At 48.2% G+C, this 15,791-nt stretch overlaps 1 protein-coding gene across 1 annotated transcript in view; it reads right to left on the bottom strand.

The window, feature by feature from the left end:
• The window catches only part of CPLX2 (complexin 2), an 83,657-nt gene extending 68,069 nt beyond the window's left edge, over positions 1-15,588 (bottom strand). Inside the window, exons 1-2 of the mRNA XM_081304435.1 lie at positions 15,312-15,588; positions 3,176-3,256 (exon numbers count right to left, since the gene is read on the bottom strand). The gene's annotated coding sequence lies outside the window, so the exon portion shown is untranslated. The remainder of the gene's footprint in view (positions 1-3,175; positions 3,257-15,311) is intronic.
• Between the last annotated feature and the right edge of the window lie 203 nt (positions 15,589-15,791).

Below are 15,791 nucleotides of genomic sequence, written 5' to 3'. Positions count from 1 at the left end.
ATGTGACACCAGGGTCTTCCCTGATTCCCTGCTGGAGTTCCTAGGTCACTCCTGCCTTCAGCAAAAAATGCCTGATATAAATTTGGTGTTAAATCATACCTTGTTCAGACCCCTGAATCCTCATTCCAAAAGGACCAATTCACAACTGCCCCAGCATCTGCAATAGGAAACTCTGCCTAGCTCCTGGCCTCAGCCTGACTTTTCTTCTCATCATTGAGACTATTTGACTCCCTAACCTCCCACTGGGGTATGTACTAAGGAAGAGGGGATCCTTTGGCCTTAAAAATATGGAAACATCCTGGCAGAATTTCTGTATGTTTTTAAGTTTCCTAAAGGATATTTTGCATGGGGTGTCCCCTCACTATGTCAAGGCTGCTATCCTTTGAGTTCTAGCTATAATCTTGATCCTCTCTAAGTAGCTTCTATCTTTGGAAGATTCCCCAAATGTTTTCAATGAGACCCTTGGGGTATCCTTTGTACTATAGTACTGGGTCTTAGCTAAGCCCAAGTTCCAGGAAGTTTCTTTCCAGGAAGTTTCTTGGTAGGTCTGAGAGTTGGGTTCATTCCCTAAATGCAAAAATACTCAAGTCAATTCGAGCCAGGTCCATTAGATCAACTCTACCCAGGCCAAAGCAAGCCAGTCAGCTCAGCTCAATGCACACATACTGTACTCCTCTGCTTCTTTCCTATCACCCTTATTCAGGCTCTAGTTTGGAGACAGGTAGAACCTACCCATTAACAAAACACACTTATAGCTCTCAAGGAGTGTCTTTGTTTTGAACTTAGATTCCAGACTCAAACTTTTCTTTCAGCTGTGGGAACACTCTGCACAAGGGGAAAAGAATCCTCTTTTCTAGACTGCAAACAGCCAAACCAGCCTGATCTCTCAGATCTGCTACCCGAGACTTGCCAAGCCACCCTCTTGGTGTTATACAACTCTAAGATCCTCAGATCACAGAGTCAGTTGTCCCCTTTCCTTTTAGAATCTGGTTCATATGGGTCTGGGTTTATTCATTTAAACAAATAAACAAAACTTGCACTAAGCACTTACCGTGTGTGTGCCAGACACCTTATAAAGGTTATTTCATTTAATTCTGTGAAAATTAGATTGCACAGGTTTCTGTGCAATCAGTGTAAATGCAGAACCAGTTAAATGACCACCCAGACTTTAGCCCAATTTCAAAGCCTGTACTCATTTGCATCACATCTCAGTGTCTCTTAGAACATTGAATAGAATCTATCATAAAGGGTAGAGATCACTAAATACTTAAACAAACACATTGTGTATGGAGGGAAAGAGTGGATTAATTAATATTTTATGTAAGGCCGAGTCCCACCTGACTGGTTTATTAGAATCCTTTGAGAAGTGAACTATATAGGGAGATAAAGGGTGACTTTCACAAAAGCCTTTGTCAAGCTTCTATCCCAAAACCTATTAATAAAATTGATTCATTATAGAATTGGGCAGAGGTGGGTGGTAAGTGGGAGGGAGTCTATTTTTGCATGGATAGAGAACTGGCTTAGAGACAAGAAAGAGGGTGGAGATAAATGGGTGCTTTTTCAAATGAAGAACTAGGGATCCCCAGGAATTGATTCTGAGTTTGGTTTTATATAATGCTCAGTACTCATGCATTGAGCACCCAGTGTATACAGGCCCTGCACTAAACATGGGGGTTACCCAAAACCAGCAGGACCTAGCTCCTGTCCTGAAGAAGCCTAAGGAAGGAAGCACTCAGTGACATCTCCAAGTTTGCAGAGGACAGGAAACTCCTCCAAGGAATGAAGTGCCAAGACATTGGAGATAAAATTGAAGAAGGTGGCTGAGGGAGTGGAAAAATCCCCAGACCAACAATCAGCTTCGAGGTCTACTATCAGCTCTGTCGCCGACACGTTGTGTGACACTGCACAAGTCTCTTCCCTCTGGGTTTCAGTTCTCTCTCCTACAGCAATGAAGGGATTGGATTAGTTCACCTGTAATGCTGGGGAGCTCGGAATGAAGGACAATGACTTGAACTGGTTATGAGAAAGTCTCTATTTCTTGCAGCCAAAATATCCTCTTCTGTCCTGCACCGTTATGGGGGACCACTCTCTCTCTCTCCCTCTTTCTATTTGTGAAAAGTAATGACAAGGCAGAGAGCCGTGAGGTCTGTGAGGCTGGGGCTCCGAGCCCAGCCTGGAATCCCTCAGTGGCATTCTCTGCAAATGACTCAGCATCATAAATAGCTCCCATCTGGATGAGCAATGATATCTATAGCGATCGAGCGATCTCTATATCCACACACACTCTCTCTGTGCAAATATGTGGCTCACTGTATGCTAAATATGAGGTGGCCTGGAGTCGTTCCTCCTCTTAAAAGACTATTTGGTATGAAACTCAAGACTGTTTATTTAAAGAAACAAGTTTACAACTAGGCACATTGGATTACTGGTAGTGGGTGGTGGGGAAGAGATGATGTGGATGGAGGGATGCTAGATATGATCTCAGCTTGGCCAGCCACCCAGAAGAGGAGCTAAGGTTGACTACTCCACCTTTGTCCTTCTGTCCACAGCGGAAGGGGCTAATGGACACCATACCCAAGATGCTTGAGATCCTTGGGTGGGGTGGGAGTAGAGGTGGGGGGTGTTGAGCTCATTAGAGCAAAAAGAGGTGATTCAGCAGAAAGAGCATAGGACCTGGTGATGACAGGTAAGACAAGTTCTAGCTCAGACCTGCCCTGATATTCGTCTTGGGCAATTCATCAATTAGCTCATTCATTCATCAAACAGATACCAAGAACCTACAAAGTGCACAGGACAAGAAAAAATAGGTCAATATTCAGCCTTACCATCTATATACATTTGGGCAAGTTGTTTCCCCCTCTGAGTTTCAATCTCCTCATCTGTAACTGGGGATAATAATATCCACCTCATTTTGGGGGGTGGAGGGCAGCTCAGAATAAGACAATTCATGAGAAAGCGCTTTTCTGTCGTAAACGACTATTCAGATGCAATCTAACACCATTCTGCCATATTGCCTAGTTGATCCATCTCATTCCAACTTAGGGAGTGTTCTTGGTGAACTCAGAGGGGGATGTCATCATGACCCTCTTTATCAGAACCCCAAGGCTGGGGGGTGGGTGCAGCGGTGCTTTCTGAATACCACCCATAGGTGTGTGATCCAGGGCAGTACTCTTACCTTTGCTTCCTGCCTAAGCTGGGATGCAGAAGCCTTCAGTCAGTGAGCAGAGCAGAGAGCATGTCAGAGATGCCCAACTTCCTAGAGGAAGAGAGAATTTTGAAGGTGAAGAGAGAGCTCATGGGGTAGGCAACTTCCCGAATGCACATGGAACCCCAGGAGCAAATGAAGTGTCTCTGAAGGCCACTACTGCTTCTGTTAGTTGTATCAAATGACTGGGCAGGATGGGGCTGTGTCAGGCATCAGCCTCAACTGCTGATCCACTTCACTAACCTGATAGCAGCTGCCTACCTGACCCATTGGTTGAGGCAATACTTGGATTATATGCTGGCTACAATGTTTTATGACATAAACACATTGTTTTATGACATGATTTCTGACCAATGTCGTGGATAGGCTTCATTGTCAGTCATATTTAGTTTTCATTTCTGGCTCTGGGGACATCTGTCATAGCTCTCTGAACCCAGTTTCCTCATCTGTAAAATGGGACTGCTGCTTCTCTGTCACTCTTTCTCTCTCTCTCTTTTTTTCTTTTTATGTGTGCGGGTGTGTGGTACTAGGGATTGAACCCAGGGGTACTCTACCACATTCTAAACCTTTTTCACTTCTAATTTTGAGACAGGGTCTTGCTAAATTGCCTGGACTAGCTTCTGACTTTCTGCATCGGCCTCTGGGGTTGCTAGGATAACACATGAGTACCATCATACCCAGCAAAATGGGGCTTCTAATAGTACCACCTTCCTACATTAAGTACTGTATAAGTTCTGGTTCTTATTGTTAAATATGATCATGCCTGTGAAGAAGATTCCTATTACACTGTAGCCCCTCAAATTTTAGTTACCTTCCTCTGCTTTGTTCTAGGAGGCACCAAATATTCCTTAGAAAGTAAGGACGGTCCTTCATGACTGTTTGCAGACCTTGCCCAAGGCCTGGTAGAACATAGGCCCCATTAAGCGTTTGTTGATTAACCATCACTTGACACGTTTGCTGGGTTTTCTTTCACATATTAGGATTAGTGAGGTCAATGTTTCATCTCCATTTTTAGATTGGGAATAACATGGGTGGACAGGGTAAGATAGTCTGGTCAAGGTTACACAGAGATAAGTGTGGAGCTGGGATCTGAACCCACAATCCTCCCTTTTTTCACCCCAGTCCCTGTTCTCTTTTGCAGTTGGGGCCTCTCTTGGTCATGCCCTAAGGTCTGGGCCACTGAAGGGGCCTGCAGTATTTGCCAACCTCCCCTGCATATAACCTGTTACTTCTTCCTCTATTTTCTCTTCTTTTCAGTAACTACTCAAAGTGGTCCTATGGGGGCAAATATCATATATGGGAGTTGGGACTGAGGTTCAGAAGAATGAAGAGCTTCCAGATCATGGTTAGTAAAGGGTGAAGGAGGGGTTCTAACAAATATGCCTGGCTCTAAGTCCCTTATGTTACCAGCAGCCTTCCGGACCACTTTGGACAACAGCATTCTGTCCCCTGGGTCTCAACTGTGTGAACTTGCCTAACTTTCTCTATGGCACTATCATCTCCCCCACAACCCCTCAATCCCACTGTCAGAATTAGTTCCCTGATGCAGGGACTGGCTGCTCACCAGCACCCGTGCCTTAGCAGGACTTGCTAGGTATCTGCTGAGTGAATGAATGAATGAAGTAGTAAGTGAATGAGTGTGCCCGGTCATTTCTACATGCTGGTGACACAGCAGTAGAAAGAGCAGCATGGCTCCTGCTCTCAAGGAGCTGACAATAAAAACTCACAGCTGGATTGGAAACTGGGCAGAGTTGTTGTTTTGTGATGGGCTGGGGCAGGGAGCTAAGGAGGGCGTGTATGTGGGAATGAAGCCTCCAGCAGCTCAGAGAAAATGGCAGCTTTCCTGTCCTTGGGCAGGGCCACCTCTATGCACGGTCAAGCATCTGACCTTTAAGATGGCAAGGAAAGAAAAACATTTTGAGTGTTGACCAACTGCTGAGTCCACAACAGCACATTGCTGGCACATATAAGGTATTGCCTGGCACATAGTAGGTGCTTAGTAAGCTTTTGTTGAATGGATGACAAATGGGCAGAGAGGATTTGGGGCCTTGTGGGAATCAAGTGTTAACTTCCAGAATGATTATTCTTGAGTAGGGCTTTATTCTATAGAACCCCCTCATGTGCCAGTTATTCTCACTGTGCAGGTGAGGGTCCATTTTCAGTGTGTCAACTATGAACCCAGCTCCTCACAATCACTATTTTGAACATTCTCATTAGCTTGGCAAGGCCAATGTCATAGCTCCTATCTCACAGAGGATGGCAAGGAGGCTCAATGAGGACTTGATCTTGCATGATTGTAACCCAGGTCTCCTGCCTTATTCTAGGAGCAAGATGTAAAAAGTCCGCAGCCTAACAGAGACACAAACAGGAGAACAGAGCCACATGCGGTGTGACTCCCACTCGAATGCAGATTTGCCAAAGGGGCTTCCCTCTGCCAAGAGCAGCAGGGAGGGCACCTCTGAGAAGGCAGGCTTGGGGCTGAGGCATAGAGGAGGCCAAGCAGACAGTGGGGATGCTTTCCAGGCAGAAGGCACAGCAGGCCCAAAGGCATGGAGAGGACATGATCCACTCAGGGAACTGGGAGGAAGGTAGTCAGGCTGGAGCCTGGGGGTGAAAGATGAGACTGGCAGGTGGTCAGGGCCTGTTGAGGAAGGTCCTGACAGAAGCTGAGACAGGCCACCTTGTGCCTCTGAAGAGGAGTACAGAGGGTATGGGAATGAGAACGGGGTGTGAAGGTGGGGATCCTGGGATGTTAGCCAGGCCACAGAGAGGGAGACACCTTAAGGCAGTGGCCCCGGGGTAGCAAAGATGGGAGGAGAAGGAAGCAGGACTTGGTGCCTGATGAGGTAAGGAGTTGATGAAGGAGACTCAGCCTCATGGACTGGGTCTAGCAGTGAAAGTCAGTCTTCCCACTAGCTGACCCACCCTGGGGAGTTAGAGGCCCTCTCCTGACCCCCAAGAAAATCACTGCTGCAGCTCTAGCCCCAGGCCCAGGCCCGAGGCCCAGAACCCACTCGACTACTTGCAGATGGTGTCCTGGCAACCTCTCAGCCTTCACCTTGGCAACACCACCCTCTTCACTCCCTCTCCTTTGATTGGGCTGGAAGGCAAGGTGGAGCTGGGATGTCTCCTGACCCCTAGACCTGCCCAGAGAACAGACCAGTCAGGTGAAAAAGGTGGGTCTGAATCCTGGGAAGGGCTCTAGGCTGGGAGCCTTGGGAGCTGGGTTCTGATCTGAGACTGATGTTCTATCTGAGCAACCTTGAACAAGTTTATTCCTTTCCACCGGCCCCAGTTTCCCTTCTATAAAATAGGAAGGTTGAACAGTACCATCTCCAGAGTCTAACATGGTCCATGGTTGATCTTTTTCATGGTTGGATGCTCTATTACTAACATAGATTTTAGTGTCAGACTCCAGGAATGTAAATTCTGGTTACCTTGGACAATTTGCTTTATCCCTGAGTCTAGATTTTTTTTTTCCTGTAAAATGGATATATTTCACGCTTTCTTACCCAAAGGGTTATGACAGTCAGTTGAAATGCTATTAACTAAATTGATTTATAAATAGCAAAGAGATATACAAATATTATCTATTCTGTTTCATTACATGGGCTGTTCTCAGGCAAAAATTTCTTGAACTACCAGTGCAACCATCAGCAACCACAGCGTTTTTTGAACACTTACTACATGCCAAGCATTCTGATGAGTGTTTTCCTAATATCTTCTTAGTTTATCTTCACAGCAACTATATGAGTTACTTGTTATTATTATTCCCATTTTACAGATGAACAAAATGGAGGACCCACATGGAGAAATGTAGAAAGAGCTTGGTCAGGTTCCCTGGCTTCAGAACTTGAGTATTTAAGATTTAATGAGGTGTCCATCTCAGAAGCTCATCTCTCCATCTTGAGTTTTTCCTCTTGCCTGGAGTCAAGATCTAACTGAGAGCCCAGTGGGTAGGAAAGCAGCACTAAAATTTAATGAGCATCTCTTTTGTGCCAAGAATCGATCAGCTTCTCAGATTTAATGTGTGTGCCAATCACCAGGGGCTCTGGTTAAAATGCAGATTCTTATTCAGTAGGTCTGGGATGCAGCTGAGATTCTGCATTTCTAATCAACTCCAGGATACTGATGCTGCTCCTTAGGAGACCACATTTTAAGTTGCCAGGTGTTAGAGGACTTCCGGCATTATTTTATTGAGTCCTAGTGGACTAGATTTTATCAGCCCTGGGGTCACAGATAAGGAAATTGAGGCCTGAGAACTGACCTGACTGGTCAGTTCTCTGGGCAGGTCTAGTGGTCAGGAGACATCCCAGCTCCACCTTGCCTTCCAGCCCAATCAAAGGAGAGGGAGTGAAGAGGGTGGTGTTGCCAAGGTGAAGGCTGAGAGGTTGCCAGGACACCATTTGCAAGTAGTCAAGTGGGTTCTGGGCCTTGGGCCCGGGCCTGGGGCTAGAGTTGCAGCAGTGATTTTCTTGGGGGTCAGGAGAGGGCCTCTAACTCCCCAGGGTGGGTCAACTAGTGAAAAGACTGACTTTCACTGCTAGACTCAGTTCATTTCACCTTACCAGGAATAAGGTGATGCACCTGACTCAGGGTCCCACAGTATATAAGGGATGGCATGAACCCAGGTCACCTCAACATTACAGTGCCCTGGGTTGCAGCCCCTGCATCACCTTCTTGATGTGTGGTCTTTGTTTTGGGCTTCTGTCTCTACAGAGGAGGCAGGCAGTGGTCAAGGCCCCTCATGAGCAGACTAGATCCCAATGGTGGCTGAATGGGGCAGGGCCTGACCTAGGCAGTGTCCCTGCCACTGAGAAAACTCTCAGGACTAAGACTAGATCTTGCTCAGGTATGACTTTCCCCATTTGCTGCATTCTAATCTCAGCTCTTTTATGTTCTGACTTTATTAGAATGTTTGATATTTTAGTCATCATAGAATTTTGGCATTGATTTTATTTAAAAAAAATGCAGCTGGGTGTGGTGGCACACATCTGTAATTCCAGCAACATGGGAGGCTGTGGCAGGAGGATTGGAAGTTGGAGGCTAGCTCTGTTAACTTAGGGAGACCCTGGCTTAAAATAAAAAATAAAAAGGACTTGGAATGTAGCTCAGTGGTAAACTGCCCCTGAGTTAGATCCCTAATACCATAAAATAAATAAATACAAATAAAAAATTGAGGTGGGTTGTGATACTCACACCTATAATCCCAGTGACTCAGGAGGCTGAGTCAGGGTGCAAGTTGAGGCCAATTTCAGCAATTTAGCAAGGCCCTAAGCAACTTAGTGAGACCCTGCCTTGAAATAAAAAGGGCAGGGAATGTAGCTCAGTGGTGGTTTAAATCCCCTCCCCCAAAATAAAAAAAAATTGCATAGAATATTATTTATCCTGATGGCTGAGTTTTTAAGCTTCTCCTTACGTTTTGCATGGTGGGGGGAGAATGGCTCTCTTACTGGCCTCACCCGGGTCTTGGTGGCCCTTTGTCTTCTCCCTCCCCTTCCAGCCTAGCTATCTATCTGCACTGCACTGCAGTGCCCACGTGCCCACAGCAGTCCTCCAGCTAAAGGATTTACTTCCCAGCAGGTGAATCCTGCAGAAGCTTCACTTGGCCTGCCCTTTGGCTGACCTGCACTGGCCGATGGCACTGGGGCTTCTGGGCCTGGAAAGATTCAGGGGATCACTCTGAAGTGGGCTTCCCTCCATCTAGCCCCTCAACTGGCTGTGTGTGGCTGAGGGTGTGGCTTCACCACAATTTAGATTGCACCACCCCCTGGTCTCCCAAATATGTTCCACGCTGCCCTCAAGGGCCTATCCAACATGTCCCCTCCACTCTCCTGCCCTCCTCATCCACTGCCCCCCCATCCCCGGCCCTGCTTTGTTCCTATCCTGAAACCTTATTGAGCTCTTTCATCTGCACTTTCTGCTTCCTCTGCAAGGGTGCTCATCCATGGCCCTACTCTTCTCAAGAGACATCAGTTTCAACCCTTCTTCCTTGAAGTCTTTTTTGGATACCTTATTTAAATACCCCCTCATCCTCCTTGCCATATCCCCCTCTTTTGTTTCCCTCTTAGCATTTATAGGACCTGGTAACACTATTTTATGTGTTCACTTGCTTGTTTTCTATCCTCCCACTAGAACTTGAGCTCTATGAAGACACAGCCCTTGTCTCTCTTATTCTTTCCAGCCCCTAAAACAGGTTGGCCCATAGTAGGTGCTCAGTGAGTGTGGATAACTCAGGGAACCAATCCCTGGGCTTTAGCTTCCACACATGGGAAGAGAGATGATAAGTCTAACCCCTTAGGATAACTGACAGAATTGAAGGCCTGTTTGCACATATGCTGTCACTAGACAAAATGACTCAGTGAGGCCTGGCAGTATTATCCCCATTTTACCAATGATGCCAATGATGAACTTGAAGCTCAGAAAAATGATGAGACTTGCTTCAGATTTCCCAGCTAGGAAGTGCCTGGACTGGGGTTCTCTCCTGTTGGAGAAGCGCCTGGGCCCATGCCCTGTTCTAAATAGGCATTCAGCAATGAGAGCTGGAACTGAGATCCTCTTGCCATCTGCTGCTTGAACTGCAAGACCCTTCTTGCCCACCTGGCTGTCGCAGTTTCCCAAGGAGACAGAGACAGGAATTCTAATGGCCGAGGAACACAAAGACCTGCCTTTTTCAAACACAGGGATAGATTTTTCTCTGCATTGGCAATTACCATACTGAATGTCTAGGGAACGTTTTTTCATCTTTCAGGCACTTTACCAAGATTAACTTCTGAACCTTATGCGGCAATGCTTGTTGAGGATTGGTGGGGTGGGGTGTCAGGGAAGTGTGGGTGGTGGTGTCTTTTGTCACGAGAAAACCTGGGGTTTGGAGGGACTTGAGATCCCAACACAACACCTCTACGTGTTTGATCTAGTTTCCTGAGTGGCTTCTCAATTCTTCCAAATGCATTGACCTTTTGAGGAATTCAAGGTTTCTGATGTTTTCTGTCCTATTTGGTCACTGATTTAGCAATGTATTTCTCAAATGTTTACCGAGAATATCTTAGAACTGAAGATGCAGTGGTAGAACAAAATATATACTGTCTTTGCCTTCCTACAGATATCGGATCAACAGGGGAAACAGATAACAGAATCCTGCCTGAATGAAGTACCTTCCCTCTCTGGGCCTTTGGGTTTTCTCTTACTCTCCATTCTTAACCTCCCTACTTACATGTTTCTGATGGCCCCTCATTGATTTCTGAGCAAGATGGGATTCCCTGGCCTGAGATTCCACATTCCTCTAAGTTGGGCTCCAGTTGACATTCCTCAGCATGTGCTTCCTGTTCTCCCACCCCCATTTTGCCACATTTTAATTTAGCAGTACTCATGTGGCACTTTCATAGTCCCAGAACTTTCTGAGTGCTTCACCAACTTAACTTAACCCCCACAGAAACCCCTTAGATAAGGATTTGGGTTCTCATCATCTTTGTTTCAAGGATGAGAACAGGGAGGCACACAGAGGTCAATAGCTTGCCTAGCCACTCACTGGGCAGGGGGGCGGGGTTTGAATCCAGGCCATCTGGCTCCTGGGACACACACTGCTCTGCTATCATTGCTGCCTCTTTGGTCGCCTATATGCCAGCCCTACTTACTCTCATTTTCCAGGTACAACTCAACATCCATCACCCCATGCTGCATACCCCAGGCATCCCTCTGGACAGGGTGCTGCCGTTCTTGTTTGTGTATGGTCTCCTTGGCTGAACGCTAAGCACCTCCAGGCAGTGGAGGCTGTGTCTCGCCCTCTCTGCCTCCCCTGTGCCCAGCCCAGCATTCTTATGGAATCCATTCTCCATGCAGCAACCTGAGGTACACTTAAGACAAAACCAGTTTTTAATCATTTTCCTGCTTAAAACCATCTGGCAATCATCCACAGTATTTTGAATCAAATCCTACATTCTGAACAGGCCTAGAAGGTTCTGTGTGACCTAATCTTCTCCCCTCCCTGCCTTCATCTGCTGCCACTCCCCTGCTTGCTCAAGCCACACTGGCCTCCTGCCTGTCCCCAAACAGTCCATTCTCACATTAGGGCCTCTGCCAGAGCTAATTCCTCTGACTGGAATGTTCTTTCCCACAGTTTTACATAGTGATTTCTTCTTGCTATTTGGATGTCAGTTCCATGTCACTATTTTGGACAGGCTGTCTTGATCTGTCTGTCTCTTTATATGTTTCCATATTTACCTGTTAAATGATATTAATGATGGTTTCTACTGTGAGTCTATAAGCCCCAGGGGAGCAGGGATGTGAGGTGTCTTGTTCTGCTATGTCACGAGCACCTGGAACGGTGCCTGACACAGAATAGCCACTCAATGAATAAGTGTCTTGAAGGAAGAGTAGAGACTCATCAAGTTCCTTTGGGATTCTACATATTGCAATTCAACTAGACAGAGACAATATAATACCTCTAAATTGGTCTCATCCCAGGCTAATAGCTGGGATAATTTCACAAGGTGAAGTTCATAATTTTGATCACCTGCCTTTGTCTTGCCTGACTCATCCTCCCAGAAGGAAAACAATTTCATTGGCTGTTCTTTGTTGACTTCCCTTCACTGGGGATGTTAAGAACTCCTTTCATGGGTTCTCATTCTGAAGACTTGGGGGAACTTGTGAGATCTTATCTTTCCCATTTTTAAGTCAACGAAGGGCTTTCATGAAAAAATGAAAATGCTGACTTGTGTAGTCAGAGCCCTAGAGCCTGATTGGGGCAGATAAACCCATCATAGCTGTCACATTGCATCAGTAACTGGAGAGACATTATGCTCCAAAAAGGCTCAAGAGCTCTGAGTCCTGCCAGGGTCTGGGCCAAACACTACTCATTTAACACATCAAAGGAGCTGTGGTCTGTAGTCCAGAGGGATGTGCAGCCAAATTCAGGGCTAATGGAGAAAGGAAAGGCTTCCCATGCATCTGGTTGACTGGAAAAAATCCACAGAAATTAGGCCCGGGTGTCTGACTGCCGAGCCCTTGGAGCCAGTTAGGAGATTAGCACCATGGCCAGAAGGTAGTGGCCAGCAGGAGCAACTTACTTCAAAAATATGTAGAGGGGCAACTTATCAAAGGGCCCAAAGACCACCTGTCAAACATGACTACCCTCTTGAGAACTAGGAATACATTTCTTGCTTTCTTCCCCTTCCTCCTGCTGCCTCTATGAGCTGGTGAAGAAAATGCCATCCCATTTTTATGTGCGGAGAAACTCCAAGGCTGAATATTCTAGTCAAAATGGTGAACTGAAAAAACTTCAGATTATGGGTTCAAAGACCTTGGCTCTGGCTTTAGCACAGAGGAACTCTCTGTAAATTCCTTCCCATTCCTGACCCTTGACTTTCTCATCTGTTAAATGTGGCTTGATGATTTCTAAATCAGTGATTTCCATAACTTCAAGACTTCTATCCTCATGAGTCCCTGATTCAGATTATTTTGAAAGGGAAACACTTTTTCTTTTCGGGGCTCCACTTGTCTTTTGGTCTATCTTTCAAATAGCTGCTGGCCTATGGCCTTAGTGTAGGTAGAGGAGTTAAACAAGCCTTAGGAAAACCTGTTGAAGGTGGATGACTGCCCCCACATGCTTATTTTTTATTTTTTAGTTGCAGTTGGACACAGTACCTTTATTTTATTTATTTTTATGTGGTGCTGAGGATCGAACCCAGGGCCTTGCATGTGCTAGGCGAGCGTTCTACTGCTGAGCCACAACCCCAGCCCCTGTTTTTTCCTAAAATAATTTCTTATGGTTTATCACCAAAGTGTGGCCTATCTCTCAAAACTTTCTGCTAAGGACAGGAATGTTCAGGACTGAGAAGGGAACATGATTTGAGTCAATGACTTCCAAGGTGGTACAGCATCTGAATGGCAGAAGTTGTTATTGATGTTAAAATCTTTCCTCATGAAATGATGTGATGTGTTGTACAACATTTTGGGTTTGCTTTAAAATAAGTTGGGGTGTATGTGTGAGCGCGTGTGTGTGAAAGAGAAGAGAGTAGATGTTGATGTGAGTGATGAGAGTGGGTCTGAGTACAGAGGAAACAAAATTGGCCAACTGTTAAGGCTGGATGATGGGCATGTGGGATTTTATTACGCTAGTTTTTGTATTTTTCAAAATATGTTTGAAATATTCCACAATAAAAGCCCATTTAGAAACTGGCTGCAGCCTTTCTACTCTGATTTCCCAGTGCCCATCCTGAGGACCTTCAGGCATGGTGACATAAACCTGGTCACTGTGATTTTACATCTCTGTGCCTTTACACACAGCTTCATGTGTCTGAGGCCCTTTCCCTCTTTCTCCCCACCACAGTTCAACACTCCTGCCTCCCGAATGGCACAACCTTGTTTACTAGCCTCCATGCTTAATCACACCACACTGACATTGTGTTTTCTTTTCTGTTTCCTCTGTTGGTCTTTGACATCCTCAGGACACTTCTTCATCCTACCAGAACATGGCCAGTGTTTGGCACATGATAGGTACTTAGCACATGTTTACAAAAGGAATAATAGCAACCAATTTTTGAGCATTTACTATGTGACAGACACTACACTAAACTCATTACATAGCTTTTTCATCAAATCCTCACCATAAGCGGGTGCTATTAATCTTATCATTCCCCTTTAATATCTGAAGAGAGTGTCAGGAGGTCCCTTTCCCAAGGTCATATGCTAGCAATTGACAGAGCTGAGACTGCACTCAGAATGGAAACCACTCTGCTCCTCTTGCATCTGGAATTCTGCAAGACTTCTCCACATTATACAACAGTCCCCAGGAATTAAGGAACTTGGTTTTAGGCTCAATTTTGCTACCAAATTGCTGGGTGACCTTGGTGAATCACCTCTGCCCCCAAGGCCCAGTCTCCCGGGAAGAGTATCTGTGATCTAGAGGACCACGTGATCCGAAGGCCCTCCCAGCTTCAGCTCCCAGAGAAAAGGTTTCTCTTCCAGGTTTGGTTTCCTGCCGCGAAGCTGGCTTCCCTGTTTGGGAACCTCCCCGCTCCTCAGGCTCTCTCAGCCTCTTTTCTTGCTAATTACAGTCTCCCAGAGCTGAGCCGCGATCCCCCACCGCAGCCCGGGTCGCCTCCTCCCCTCTCCCTTCCTGGCGGGCTGGGATTTCTCGGGTTGTGCGGGTGGAACACTGGGCAGGTGGGAGGGGGAGCCCGGAGCTGCCCGGTTCCTCCGCGCGGCTTCCCGGAGCTTTCTCGGCCCCCTCCCCCCACGGAAACTCAGCCTCACACTTTCTAGGGATGTTCCGCGGACAGACGGAGTCAGGGACCGCCGCTGCCAGCCGCGGGCACCTGGGTTAGTCTCTCGGAAGTCCGTGGTCCTGAGCTGGGGTGGCGGTCTGGGCAAAGAGGGGGCGGCGCATTCCTAACTGCCAGCTCAGACTAGGCCCAGCTCGCCCAACCGGAGCCCAGGACCCTCCTATGCCCGGTCCCCTTCTGCCCTCTTCCCGACTTCCAGCTGACACTCGCCATTGCACCGCCAGGCCTCGGCCAGCCGCAGACCCGAGCCAGAGACGCGCGGTTGTGACTAGGCCCCCCTCTCCGGCTCGCCCCTGCCCCAACTCCGGGAGAAGCCGAAACCCCCCAGTCCATGCCGCCGCCCACCCGCACGGAACTCGGGGGGGGGGGGGCTGCCCCTCGGCTTTGTTTCGTCGCTCGCCAGGACGCCGCCGGCTGGGCAGAAGCTGTCCGCCGCGGCGGTGCTGACGCGGGGAGTGGAGCCGGCGGGGGAGAGGGACTGTCCTCAGCGGCCGTGGTACTGAACCGGGACGGGAAGAGGAGAGGACCCCGCCGGGCGGGCGGCCCCAGTCCACCGGTGCAGGGCGGACCCCGGGAGGAGGACCCCGCCCGGCACGGCGGCTGGCCCCGAGGTGCTCTGAACCGTGAAGGAGCCGTAGCGCCCTCCGCCTCGCCCCGGAAGAGCCAGCGGCGGCGGAGAGCTGCCGAGAGAGGGAGAGGCCGGAGGAAGCCGCCTTCGGGGAGCTCGGCAGCGCGGGGTCTATGGTCAGGGTCTCTCCAGCGAACCCGCTCGCGCGGAGGACGGGGCGGCTCAGCCACAGGGAGCGAGCGCGCCTTCTACGAACCTGTTGGAGGCTGCAGCTCCTCCGCGGCCGACCAGGGCGCCCGGGACCGAGATTCTGGCGCGCCTCTCCCTCCCCTCTTCCTTGCCTCCTCCGCCAAGGCGCTCCCTCCTGCCTGGGTTAGCACTTGTGCGCGCGGGGGGCGCCGAGCCCCTCTTCTGTTCACCCCGAATGTCAGCCGAGCTGCAAGGCACCGAGCCGAGAGGCCTCCCCCAAGGGCTGACCCGCTCCCAGGGAGACCCAAGCTTCCTGAGAAAAGAGGCGGGGGCTAGCGGCGGGGACGAGAGAGGGCGCCAGCAGAGGTGGCTGTGAAATCAAGAGGGAGACTTGGGGAGTTACCCACACAAGCAGTTCTGCCTTGAAGTTTGGAGACTTAGGGGGGGGGGTCCCTCACTAGGGCATCCTTTCTTGGATCTCGATCTCCCTCCCTTGCTCTCCCTCAATTTCTGTGGCCAAAAATCAAACCTAGGTCTTTATTTACAC

Source organism: Spermophilus citellus (assembly GCF_964194105.1).
Source record: "Spermophilus citellus genome assembly, chromosome: 1".
NCBI classification, from domain to species: Eukaryota; Metazoa; Chordata; class Mammalia; order Rodentia; family Sciuridae; genus Spermophilus; species Spermophilus citellus.
Note: the sequence above shows the minus strand (reverse complement) of the source record. Positions and strands in the feature narration are given on the sequence as shown.